Source organism: Alligator sinensis, unplaced genomic scaffold (assembly GCF_000455745.1).
Source record: "Alligator sinensis unplaced genomic scaffold, ASM45574v1 scaffold727_2, whole genome shotgun sequence".
NCBI lineage: Eukaryota > Metazoa > Chordata > Crocodylia > Alligatoridae > Alligator > Alligator sinensis.
The window spans coordinates 8802-19262 of NW_005843045.1; the positions used below are offsets into that span (position 1 = coordinate 8802).

Consider the following 10461-nt stretch of genomic DNA (forward strand, 5'->3'; position numbering starts at 1 on the left):
TTGTGGGGGAGGCCAGGAGGGGTTAGGGAGGAGGGGGAGCGGTAGGGGGCAGGGATGTAAGAATAATGCTGCTGCAGTGCCTAGGAGGGCTCCTGGTGAGCAGCCGCTGGAGTGGGGGATGATGGGAACAAAGCAGCTTTTGAGTGAAGCTCAGTGAGCATGTCTACATGTGTGCTTTAATGTGCAGTAGCCTATTCTACTGCACATTAAAGTGGTGCATAAAAAACCATGCTAATACTCTAATGCACAGTAGAATAGGCTACTATGCATTAAGCGTCACCTAAAAAAGCATGGGCTTGTGCTACTGTGCATTAGCACAGCTTAATGCACATTTATTTAGAACCTCATATTGGAGGTATTAAATTTTATGTGCATTAGGAAAAGCACATTAATACACATGTAAACCTGCCCAGTCAGGCTCAGACTCATGCCTCTAGAACTGCAGCAAGGCACCTTACCGCCACACCACAAGTAAAAAGACATATATTTTAATCAAAATTCTTCATCCCACCTTAAGCTTGCCTGAATTTTTGTCCAGGATGAAGATGCTTGGCAACTTCAGGCAGAATTCTGTTTTGCTGGTGGGAAGCCAAAGTGCGATTTGTGACCAAGTCTGAGTTTCCCATCTAAAATATCAGAGCAATTCTTTTGTCCTTTCTAAGCATACAAGTGCTCCTATTATAGATCCAGCTCAATATCTACACATTTCCAAAGGGTGGCCCTATTTCTATGGTAGGGGCACTGGCCCGCCCAGAGAGGGTAACAAAATCATGCCTATGCTTTAGTTGGGTAACTCAGGTTACAGGCTGCACTTGGATCACCCACTTGGTCAGTAGAATTATGCCCTTGTGTGAAGGAGAACTTGAAAATGCCTTGTGAGGGTCTTGGAAAGGGAAAACTTCCTGAGCCAGATTCTACACTTACTAGATGCCTACTAGACGTACGTGCTTAAGGATGTAAACAAATTTAACATTTCTACATGGCCATTGTTCTGCTTCAGGTATCTATGCAACGGGAAGGACAAAATGTATTAATGCCTTTTCCAGGGACATTGTGGTTTGCTGCTGTAAGGTTATTGTGACTCATTCCAGAGACAAGCCTGTCAGGCTATGCACTCTTGCTGGCCACCTACTGGTAGAGGAGCAGCGATGGAGTTTGAAAGAGCTATAGAAATACATGTCTGTGCCACTCCTGCTTTGATGTGTGTCAAAACTGAGACAATCAGGACCAGCCAAACTAGCATATGTTAACAGCTGTGATTTTTTTCCTCTATGTTTGAGTCTTTTAAAAACACAGTAATACAAAAGATAGGAGGGTCCTTCTCCTTGCTGCTTTTTTTTTTTTTTTGTGTGTGTGATCTTAAGGGTCAGTTGATGACATGTTACAAAAGTGAAGCAGAATGGAATAGAATCTGGCCCAGAAAGTCTTCCCTTTCCAAGGATCTCACAAAGCATTTTCAGGTTCTCCTGACCCCAAGTTCAGTGCCTGCATGTGTCCCTCTTTGGTGTTAATACAACTTACAGTCAACACATGGACTGGAAAATTTGAGGTGGAAATGAGGCAGTCGCTGTACTCCTGTAGTAGAAGAGAGTGCATGGGCAGAAATATCTTGTTGAGAATACCCTTGTGCAGCCATACAGAGATAATAGGACCCTGGAGATGCACAATACCATTATCAGTGTACTGCGAAGTTTCACAATACGTGTTCGGTTATGTGAAGTTTTGCAGTGCATGTTTCACAAGTTATGGTTTCCATAACTTGTCGCATTCGCATCGTAGCCCTTAAAATGACTGTATTAGTGTTTGAAGAAGTGTTTTAAATAAAGTATTTGGTTCCGTACTACTTTTATAAGGGAGCGCTTTGAAACAAAGCCGGGGCAGAGACATACACTGAAAACATGTAATAAAGTCTCATTAACACATGAAATCACTACACTACACAATTTTCATGGCAGAGCTTCATCTTTCCCATGTGTCACCCATATAATGCTTTCTTTATCTTACTCTCCAGGACCAAGCCCAGGTTATTTATGGTACATTTTTTTTCAGGGCAGCAAACCACCTGTTTTTGAGTCCACTAGTGCTGAAAGCTTTCACATGTGCTGTTATATAGTGCACATTATGTCCCAGTAAGTATGCTGACATTAAATAAGTTTGTAGGCGGTACCACTCTGACTGCATTAACCAAAGACAGATTATACCTCTGTCCTACAAATTCCAAATAGGAAATTCAACCTCCTTCTCACAGGTGTTTCTACATCAAGTTACAACTTCCTGAGCCAGGGTTGGGTGCCCTATGGCACAGGTGCCCTACTGAGATCCATATCATTTGGAGGGACAGAAGTCATTTCTTGGCCAAACAGTTAAACCTCAGATCTCTAGAGCAAAGTTGTAATGAATCTTGCTGGTGTTTGTGAGCCTGACTATGGATGATGAAGGCCTGCAAGTTACTTGTGTCATGCCCTGTAACTCCATCTAGTTGAAGATGCTCATGCTCAAATCACATAACCCCTGTGGATCTCTCTAATTAAACATGACACAGAAAAGACTTTTTGTCCCTGTGCTCCTGTCACTGTTTCCTGAAGCCTTGCCCTTCCCATCTGAACTGAGGTGACTCTATTTCTCTCTGGACTTGTCTAAATGTGCTATTAGCCTGCAGCACTAAACTCCAGTGTGTATAACACCAGAATTTCTTGTTCCTGGGCACTGCATTTACATGTATGCCCCCAGACTGCAGCACACTTAGCTCAGTCGGAGCAGCCCCAGCTGGCAGAGAGCCTGGGTGGGGAGTCAGCTTGCCACCCCAGGGCTGCTCCTACTTAGCTCAACATACCATGGAGGGGCTGGCTGGGGCACAAGTGCACTCCAGTGTGGGGCTGGCCAGTAGGCAGTCCCCGCCCTGAAGCATCTTCATGTCCCAGCCAGCCACATCAGTGTCTACATGTGCAGTGCTGTAAAGTAAAAACAACTCTGCAGCAGGATAGTAACTTGTAACTAATTAACTGCAGGTTTTTTAGTATTCTGCAGCCTAATAGGCCCACATGTCTAGATGCGAGAATTTACTGAGGAGCTAATAAGTCTACAGTAAAGATCTCATGTAGACACACCCACTGGCACCTTGTTTTCCTTTCACTCCTTCCAATGCTTTTTCTGAGGCTCCCCATATGATAAAAACCTCTGCTAGGCCTCTCCCATGCAAAATGGTTCATCCTATTTCTTTTTGATGTCTAACCTTACTGCTTCTTTTCACTTTCCCTAAATCTGTTGAGCCACTGACTCTAGCAAGGGATTCACTTCCATGAGTCTGTTGGCAGCAATTCTACTTATGCAGCCCAGTATGCTGTTAGCTTTCTTGGGCACACTGTGGCTCATGTTCAGCTTATTGTCTGCTGTAACCCCGGGTCCTTTTCCACAGAGCTGCTGCTTAGCCACTCCACCCCCAGCCTGTACCAGCGCATGGGATTGTTCCATCCTAAATTCAGGACTTTGCACTTGTCCTTGTTGAACCTTATGAGATTTCTTTTGGTCCAATCTTCCAATTTGTCTAGTTACTCTGAATCCTACCCCTAAACTTCTGGTGTACCTACTACTTCCCCCAGTTTGGTGTCTTCTGCAAATCTGCTGAGGGTGCACTGGATCCCATCTTCAGGGTCATTGATTAAAATATTAAACAAAAACCAGCCCCAGGACCAAGCCCTGGGACACTCCATTTGATATCTGCTTCCAACTAGACATCAAGCCATTGATTAAAACCCTCTTTGAGTCTAACAATCCAGCCAGTGTTCTGCCTATCTTACAGTCTATTTATCCAACCAACACTTCCTTAGCTTGCTTGTAAGAATGTTGTTGAAGACTATCAAAAGCCTTGTTAAAGTCAATATATATTAGATCCACTGCTCTCCCCTTATCCACAGAGCTAGTGGTCTCATCATAGAAGTCAATCAGGTCGGTCAGGCATGACTTGTCCTTGATGAATCCAAGCTGACTGTTTCTAATCACCTTCTACTCCGCAGCAATACACTCATGAAGAGGGATTGTTCAAAAAGTATAGGTTTTCTAATACCTGATATTTGGCAATACAGCAGGAAAAAACCCTTTTTATGGCTAACCTGAAGAGAAGATACTATTTTTTCTAGTAAATTAAAAAATTAAAATAATGTAAAAAAAAAAATAACTATCAGTTGACTAAAAACAAAATATTTAATTTCATTTTTTAAAATGAAAATCAAAGCAGATTTCAAAAAGAGGCATATTATTGAGATTAGTTTGGTTTTCTGGTTTAAAATTATTATTTTTCAAAAAATAAAATGATCTATCCAAGGTTCATCATGCCCTTTGATAATCAATTATACATTTAATACAATGAATTAAATCAAAGCACCATCGAAATCCTCAGCTCCACAGGAAAACAGCCAGACAGCATCTTCACCCTTTCATTAATAGGTAAATTTATTCCCAGGCCTGTCCAAGACTCCTTGCAAGTACAAGTGTATTAGGAGTGAGCAGCACTCCCGAAAGGATGGTCCAGGTGGTAGGATGTTCTGAGATTCAGATTCACCTTCCTCCTCTGCTACTGACAATGTTCACAACCTTGGAGAAATCATCTGGTCTTTTTATGCCTCCATTCCCCATCTGCAAAATGAAGAAAACAGCAGACTGGGGGGGAGGGAGGGGACATATTCTCAGATACTTGACTGCTGTAGTAATGGGTGTCTAAAATAAAGAGCATTTCCCTTCTTCTGAAGCATCTGCCAACAGGCAAGATGAAACTTGAGTTGATTTCAGTATAGTAAACACCTACCTACATTCCAACGACATGCAGTTCCCTTGTACAGTTTATGTCTGCTGTCACTAGGTCAGGGTCATAAATAGTTTTTTTGTACCTTAGATTCTTGGCAAACAAACTAACTATCTGATAGAACTACTGCTTAGTGATGGATATGGAACTTCAGATATGCTGAAGTCATCCTTAAATTTATCATGCAAAAGATAGAATAGATGGGAAGTGATCTTTCCCCCCATAAAATATTGCATTTTCCCTATCTTTCCTGTGCAGATTGAAAACTCAGAGAATGTATAGATATGAATCCACTGAGAAATCCCTAAGAGCACATTAGAATAATTAACTTAAGCTGCATTTCTCTTCCCTCAATATCACTCATTCATATTAGAAGACATCATAGGAACATTTTAGCTGAGCAGCCTGAGTGAACAGGTGGCAACTGAGCCAGCTAGGCATTTAGAAAGCTTTATTTTTACCAAGGTAAATTTTGCAATATAGCCCAGCACTTTGGGGAAAGTAAATTTCTCAGAAAACAGCTACACAGCAGGAAATCAAGTTCAGAATCTTTATTGTACCCTGGAAACTTTTCCTGTTTCCTGTAAATAGTGGCCAAAAGGGTGTCAGAGACACAGGTTTATTTGTTCTGTCTCAGTGTCATGGCGGGGTACTTTAGGAGGGCCGTGATCTCCTCGAGGTCCCTCGCTCTGTGTCAAGGCCGGCCCAAGACACCCTCTTATTCTCGCCCGCCATGTCTTTGCTGTTTATATATAAGGTTGGGAGGCTGCCTATGACTCCCTGGGCACGGCTACGCGGGAACTCTGTCCTGGCGGTTCTCCCGGACTCCTGTGGTCACCCGGTATGATGGGTGCTCCCTAAGCACCCTAGCCTTATGGGCTACGCGTGGCTCCTACCAACCCCTAATACCACGCCCCAAGCCTCGCTGATGGGACAGACGTTTGTGCGTCTGCACGCCCGCTTCCCGGGCTCTCTCTAACCCAATGTCCCTCACTGGGACTCTTGTCCACTCTGGGACTTCCTGTCTGGCCCTACGGTCTCTAAGGCCCGCTACACTACTACTCTCTCTGGTACGGGCTCCCCGCGCTGCTATCCCCTTTTGCTGGGGGACAGCTGCAGCACCTTGCCCTTCTCCTCAGGCCTATTACCGGGTTCGCCACACCCGTTCTGGGCTTCTTAAATATCGCCCTGCTCGGGCTCCTCAATATTGCCCCTCTCAGCTCATCAGTAATTGCCCCTCCTAGGGCTGGGGTCTATGCACCCCACAAGTGACACCCTTGCTGGCATCCGCCAGGCCCATCCTGGGCTCCCCAATATGGTGCTCCCCATCTTCAGGGCTCACCGTGCCCACCTTGGGCTTCTCAATAGACCAATATGGCACTCCCCCTCTTTGGGGCTCGCTGTGCCCGCCTTGGGCTTCTCAATGCTGCCCCACTCTGGGGCTGGGGTCTACATACCCCGCATACAACCCAGGGTCTATATTCCCCGCCCACAACCCACTGGTTGCGCTCACACCCTCTTAGCATTAGGGCACCCCACACTCTCTGGGGTCCCTATACAGATAATGCACCCACCGGGTGCTGGACTGCACCCTCACTGGTGCTGCACCCTCGCTGGCACTGGGGCCCCACCCCTCTGGGGTCCCTATGAGGCCTCCTCCAACCCCTACAGCCTCACCCAAGCCTCTGGTATAATATGTAAGCCAAACATAAACTAGAGCCCCCTGGCTAAACCATAGTGCCCAATCCTCTCTGGGCTATCATGAGCTGTACTTGCAAGTCAGGCTTCTTCCCATATCTTGGCTGAGGGAGCTCCTGCCTCTCCAGCTGCTGCCCAGGAACTGCCAGCCTGGCCTCAGCCCTGGACTTTATAAGGGCCAGGCCCTGCCCCCTACAGGCAGCTGACTCCCCTTAGTTGCTCCGGCAACCCGCAGCTGCACTTGTTACCTCGGCAGCCCTCAGCTGGGCTCATTATGCCATGCCAGGGCTCTGCCTCTCTCCCTAGCAGTTTCTCCTCTCTAGGAGCAGAGCACCTTGGTGCTCTGCGACACTCAGCTATTTCTGAAAATCAAGTTAAAGAATGATGGGACCAAAGGTGCAGTTTGCAAATCTCCATTTTGCTGGCATTGGGAGTGTACCCATTTAATGGCTGTTATTTAAGTAGAGATCTAATCATGCCACTGTGAACTTATAATCAAATCCTGCAGGCCGCAAACACATCAGTTAATGAGATCAGACAATAATTTATAATGTTAGCTTCTTACCAATTCCCTTCTTGCAGCCATCCCTCCCATTTTTGGATTAAGGTCCTGTTTTGTAGGGAAGTGTGTTTCATGGGAAATCTTATCTTGTCACCCCCTCTGACCCACCTGTGCTCACTTCAGGAGTGAATACAGGCACTCCCTGTCCTCTGTGCTGCATATGGCTGCCCATTTTGTCTTAGGTGAGGAAGAGAAACAGGCTACTAAGAAAGTGGAAAGAATAGGATCTGTCCTTACGACAAACCACAAAATGTACAGGTGGTAATTCCTGCATGGGTCAGGCCTTTGGACATGGCTTCCACCTGATGTAATTGTGATAAATTGGTGTTCAAATAAATGAGCTACCACACATTAAGGAGATGGGTCTGGAGGATCTCTGTGGACCCTGGTGCGAATATTCCCAGCTCTCCCGCTTCACTCAGGGTGGGGTCATGCTGCTGCTGCTATTTCCAGATGAACCCTGCTATTCTAAGAAGAATGTAATGCAAACCATGGTGAGGATTAGAAGTATAGACCAAATTATGTTCTTGGTTTCAAAGGTATGAATGCAGAGTCATTTTGGGGCAACTTCTGAGTTATTCCAGATCCATATGGCTATAACTGAGCAACTTTTAGCCAATACACTGTGCAACTGTATTTTTACTCAGCATATTTGGTTGGTAGAGGCCAAATTCTGGTCACAGTTATACTAGCATAAATATAGAATTACACACCAGACTTAAATACTTTATTTTAGATTCACACTGGCGAAACTAGGATCAGCCCTATCAGTTTCCTAATCAAATTTGGTAATTATGCTTGTCAGCACTAGAAAGCCAATGTGGCTTTGCAGCCAAACTGCTTTCTTCCTCAGCCTTCAACACAGGGTCAGGAAATTTCTAATCTGAGCATCTTTATTGCTCAGTGAGCGCATCTACACGAGATGGTAGGTCACATTGCGATGAGCTGCGGTGATGTAGCTCATCACTATGGTGACACAGCATTGGTAGGTATGAACCATGGTGCCACCGCTACTGTGCTTATTGCTACTGTGCAGTAGGATCGGAAACAACCCCTGGGTACCAGGACTGTGCAGTAACGGAAGTTTAGCAAGTACTAAATGACTGCACTATAGCAACTGCTCAGCCAGGCACTCATGTAGACATGCACAGGATACAGCAGGAGGTACATCACAGTTTGATGTATTAGCTAATGTTTATGCAGTGGTTTGAAACCTCTAAAGTGATATATAAGGGCTAAGAATGATTACAATATTTTGATTCTGGGATGAATTTGAATTGCTGGCTGTTGGAAATATTTTGCATGTAAACTGAGCCAATCTGAGTGGGCATTAGAAGGGGTGGCAGTTAAAGGTGGCCTTGGATCCAAACCTTCTCAGATTACTGGGCTGCTTGTACCCAAACCCACATCAGAATTTTGAAAATGGCCCCATTTATATAATGGGATAATCCAGGAACTCTCTCCTCCCCTGTCTGAACTCCTTTTCCCTCCCCTTTTTGACACATCTGAAACATTTAAATCCACATCCAAAATATATCTCTCCCCACAGAGTTATTGACACTTTTCTGAAAATTTTTTCTCGATAGTTCACTCACTTTTTCTGGCCACCCTATTAGGTAATGGTAATTCCTGACTTTAGTTCTGGCACACCTATTGCTCTTTATGCATCAACTGTGTTAGCAGAAGCAGGACTATGCAGAAGGCTTAAGAGGCCTTCCCTAATGACTACAACACATTATAGCATAATTAGGCTGGGGTGAAGAAGGAACCGGCTCCTGGAGCAAATTTAGAGGGGGGACTAAAATGGCAACCAACCAGGGAGTCTGTGTACCAACCTCAGCCCCAGCCAGGCTTCAACCACAACCCCAGCCCTAGTGAGACTGTGAAGGGAGCTAGCTCCAGCCCCAGCCCTGGTCCCAGTCCCAGTGAGACAGAGTGTATAGAGTGACCACCTGTCCCTAATTGGGTGGGACAGTCCTGGAATGGGATCATCAAATCCTGGTCCTGGGCTGCACGACTCCGGGACAGCATTTGTCCTGGATTCGCAGCATCCTGCAGGAATCAGTTTCCCCTTGCAGGCTGGCAGCATTCCAGCCTGCAAGGGGATGTCTGGGGCTGTTGAAAGCAGAACACAGGTGGCACCATGCGCACATGCATGCCCACGGACATGCATATGACTGCTAAAGAGCCAGGTAACATGGAGAGCAGCACCCCGCAGGTAGGTCTATGCGGCGTGGAGTGGGTTTGGGAGGGACAGATTGAGGCCTGCACAATGAGGGAGGAATTGGAGCTGGGAGCACTACCCAGCCACAGTGATGTATGGTGCCTTTGGGCTGGGGTGAGGAGGAGGACAGAGCCATGAGCAGCTCATCCAGGGAGCACAGGGGAGGGTGTCTCCGGGGGGAAGGAGGGGTGCACATGCCCATCAGATTTGTGCATGGGGTGGGGGTAGATGCAGACTGCCTGCTACAGGCTTGGGGCTCCCTGCCCTGGTGCCTTTCCTCCTAAGAGCCCTGTGCTGCTATGGTGAAATGCCCCCCGCCTGCCCAGCAGCAGCAGTGGGGGAGTGACAGCACCATGGATGAAAAGCAGTGGGGCAGTTAGGGTCAAAGCTAGAACCCAGCTACATCTCACTTCCTGAGGAACATCCATCTCACTGAGCCACATATCTTCTGACTTCCTTGCTGCCTCCTGGTCCCATATATGTACTTCTCTTGGCTGCCATGAGACCAGATGCAAGAAGAGGGCTGGAGAAGGTTTTGCATAGTATCTGACCTGTGCTATAGTGGTACAAGAATTGTGCTAGGAAGGTGTAAAATTGCACATTCAACCCCCTGCTGACCTAGAATCTAGGTCTCTCCTTTCGGCATACTTTCCCTTCTGCCTACTCTCCCTTTTTCCCTGCCCTACTCAGTCTACTATTGGGGATAGAATTACTGAGCGGGGAGGAGCCTCCTCTATCTTACACCTCTAAGTTATAGGTATCTCGTTTCCGCTGCTTTACTGACTTGGATGCACTTACATGGTTACAGTGGGCACCAGTATAGAGCCATCTACACATCCATGCTGCTGGGGAAACAGAATCACTACCTGAACACAAGTGCCAAGATAGCTATATCATACCTAGAAAACCATCATTTGGAAATAGGATTCTGCCCTACACATGCACAGTGAACACAGAGCAAACAAACATCCCCAGACATGCCATATGCTACACTTATATTCAGATCCATATGCTACACTTATATTTTATCCCATCAAAGAATTGGAACTCATGCTTTACATCATGGCTGTCCAACTTTGGTGCAGCTGCAGGGCTGCATGCAGCACTGGTGTGTGGCCCCTGAACTGTACACTGAGCAGGCCACAACCTGTGGGAGCTGCTACCCCAAGTGCCCTTTCT

The 10461-nt window shown here is 46.2% G+C and overlaps 1 long non-coding RNA gene across 1 annotated transcript; it reads right to left on the bottom strand.

Moving 5' to 3' along the window:
• Positions 1-4424: 4424 nt before the first annotated feature.
• On the bottom strand, positions 4425-6611 carry LOC102376836. Its single transcript, XR_325301.1, has 2 exons — positions 6571-6611; positions 4425-4632 (listed from the first exon to the last, which is right to left on the bottom strand). It is a non-coding gene; the product is annotated as an uncharacterized LOC102376836 (long non-coding RNA).
• Positions 6612-10461: the final 3850 nt, after the last annotated feature.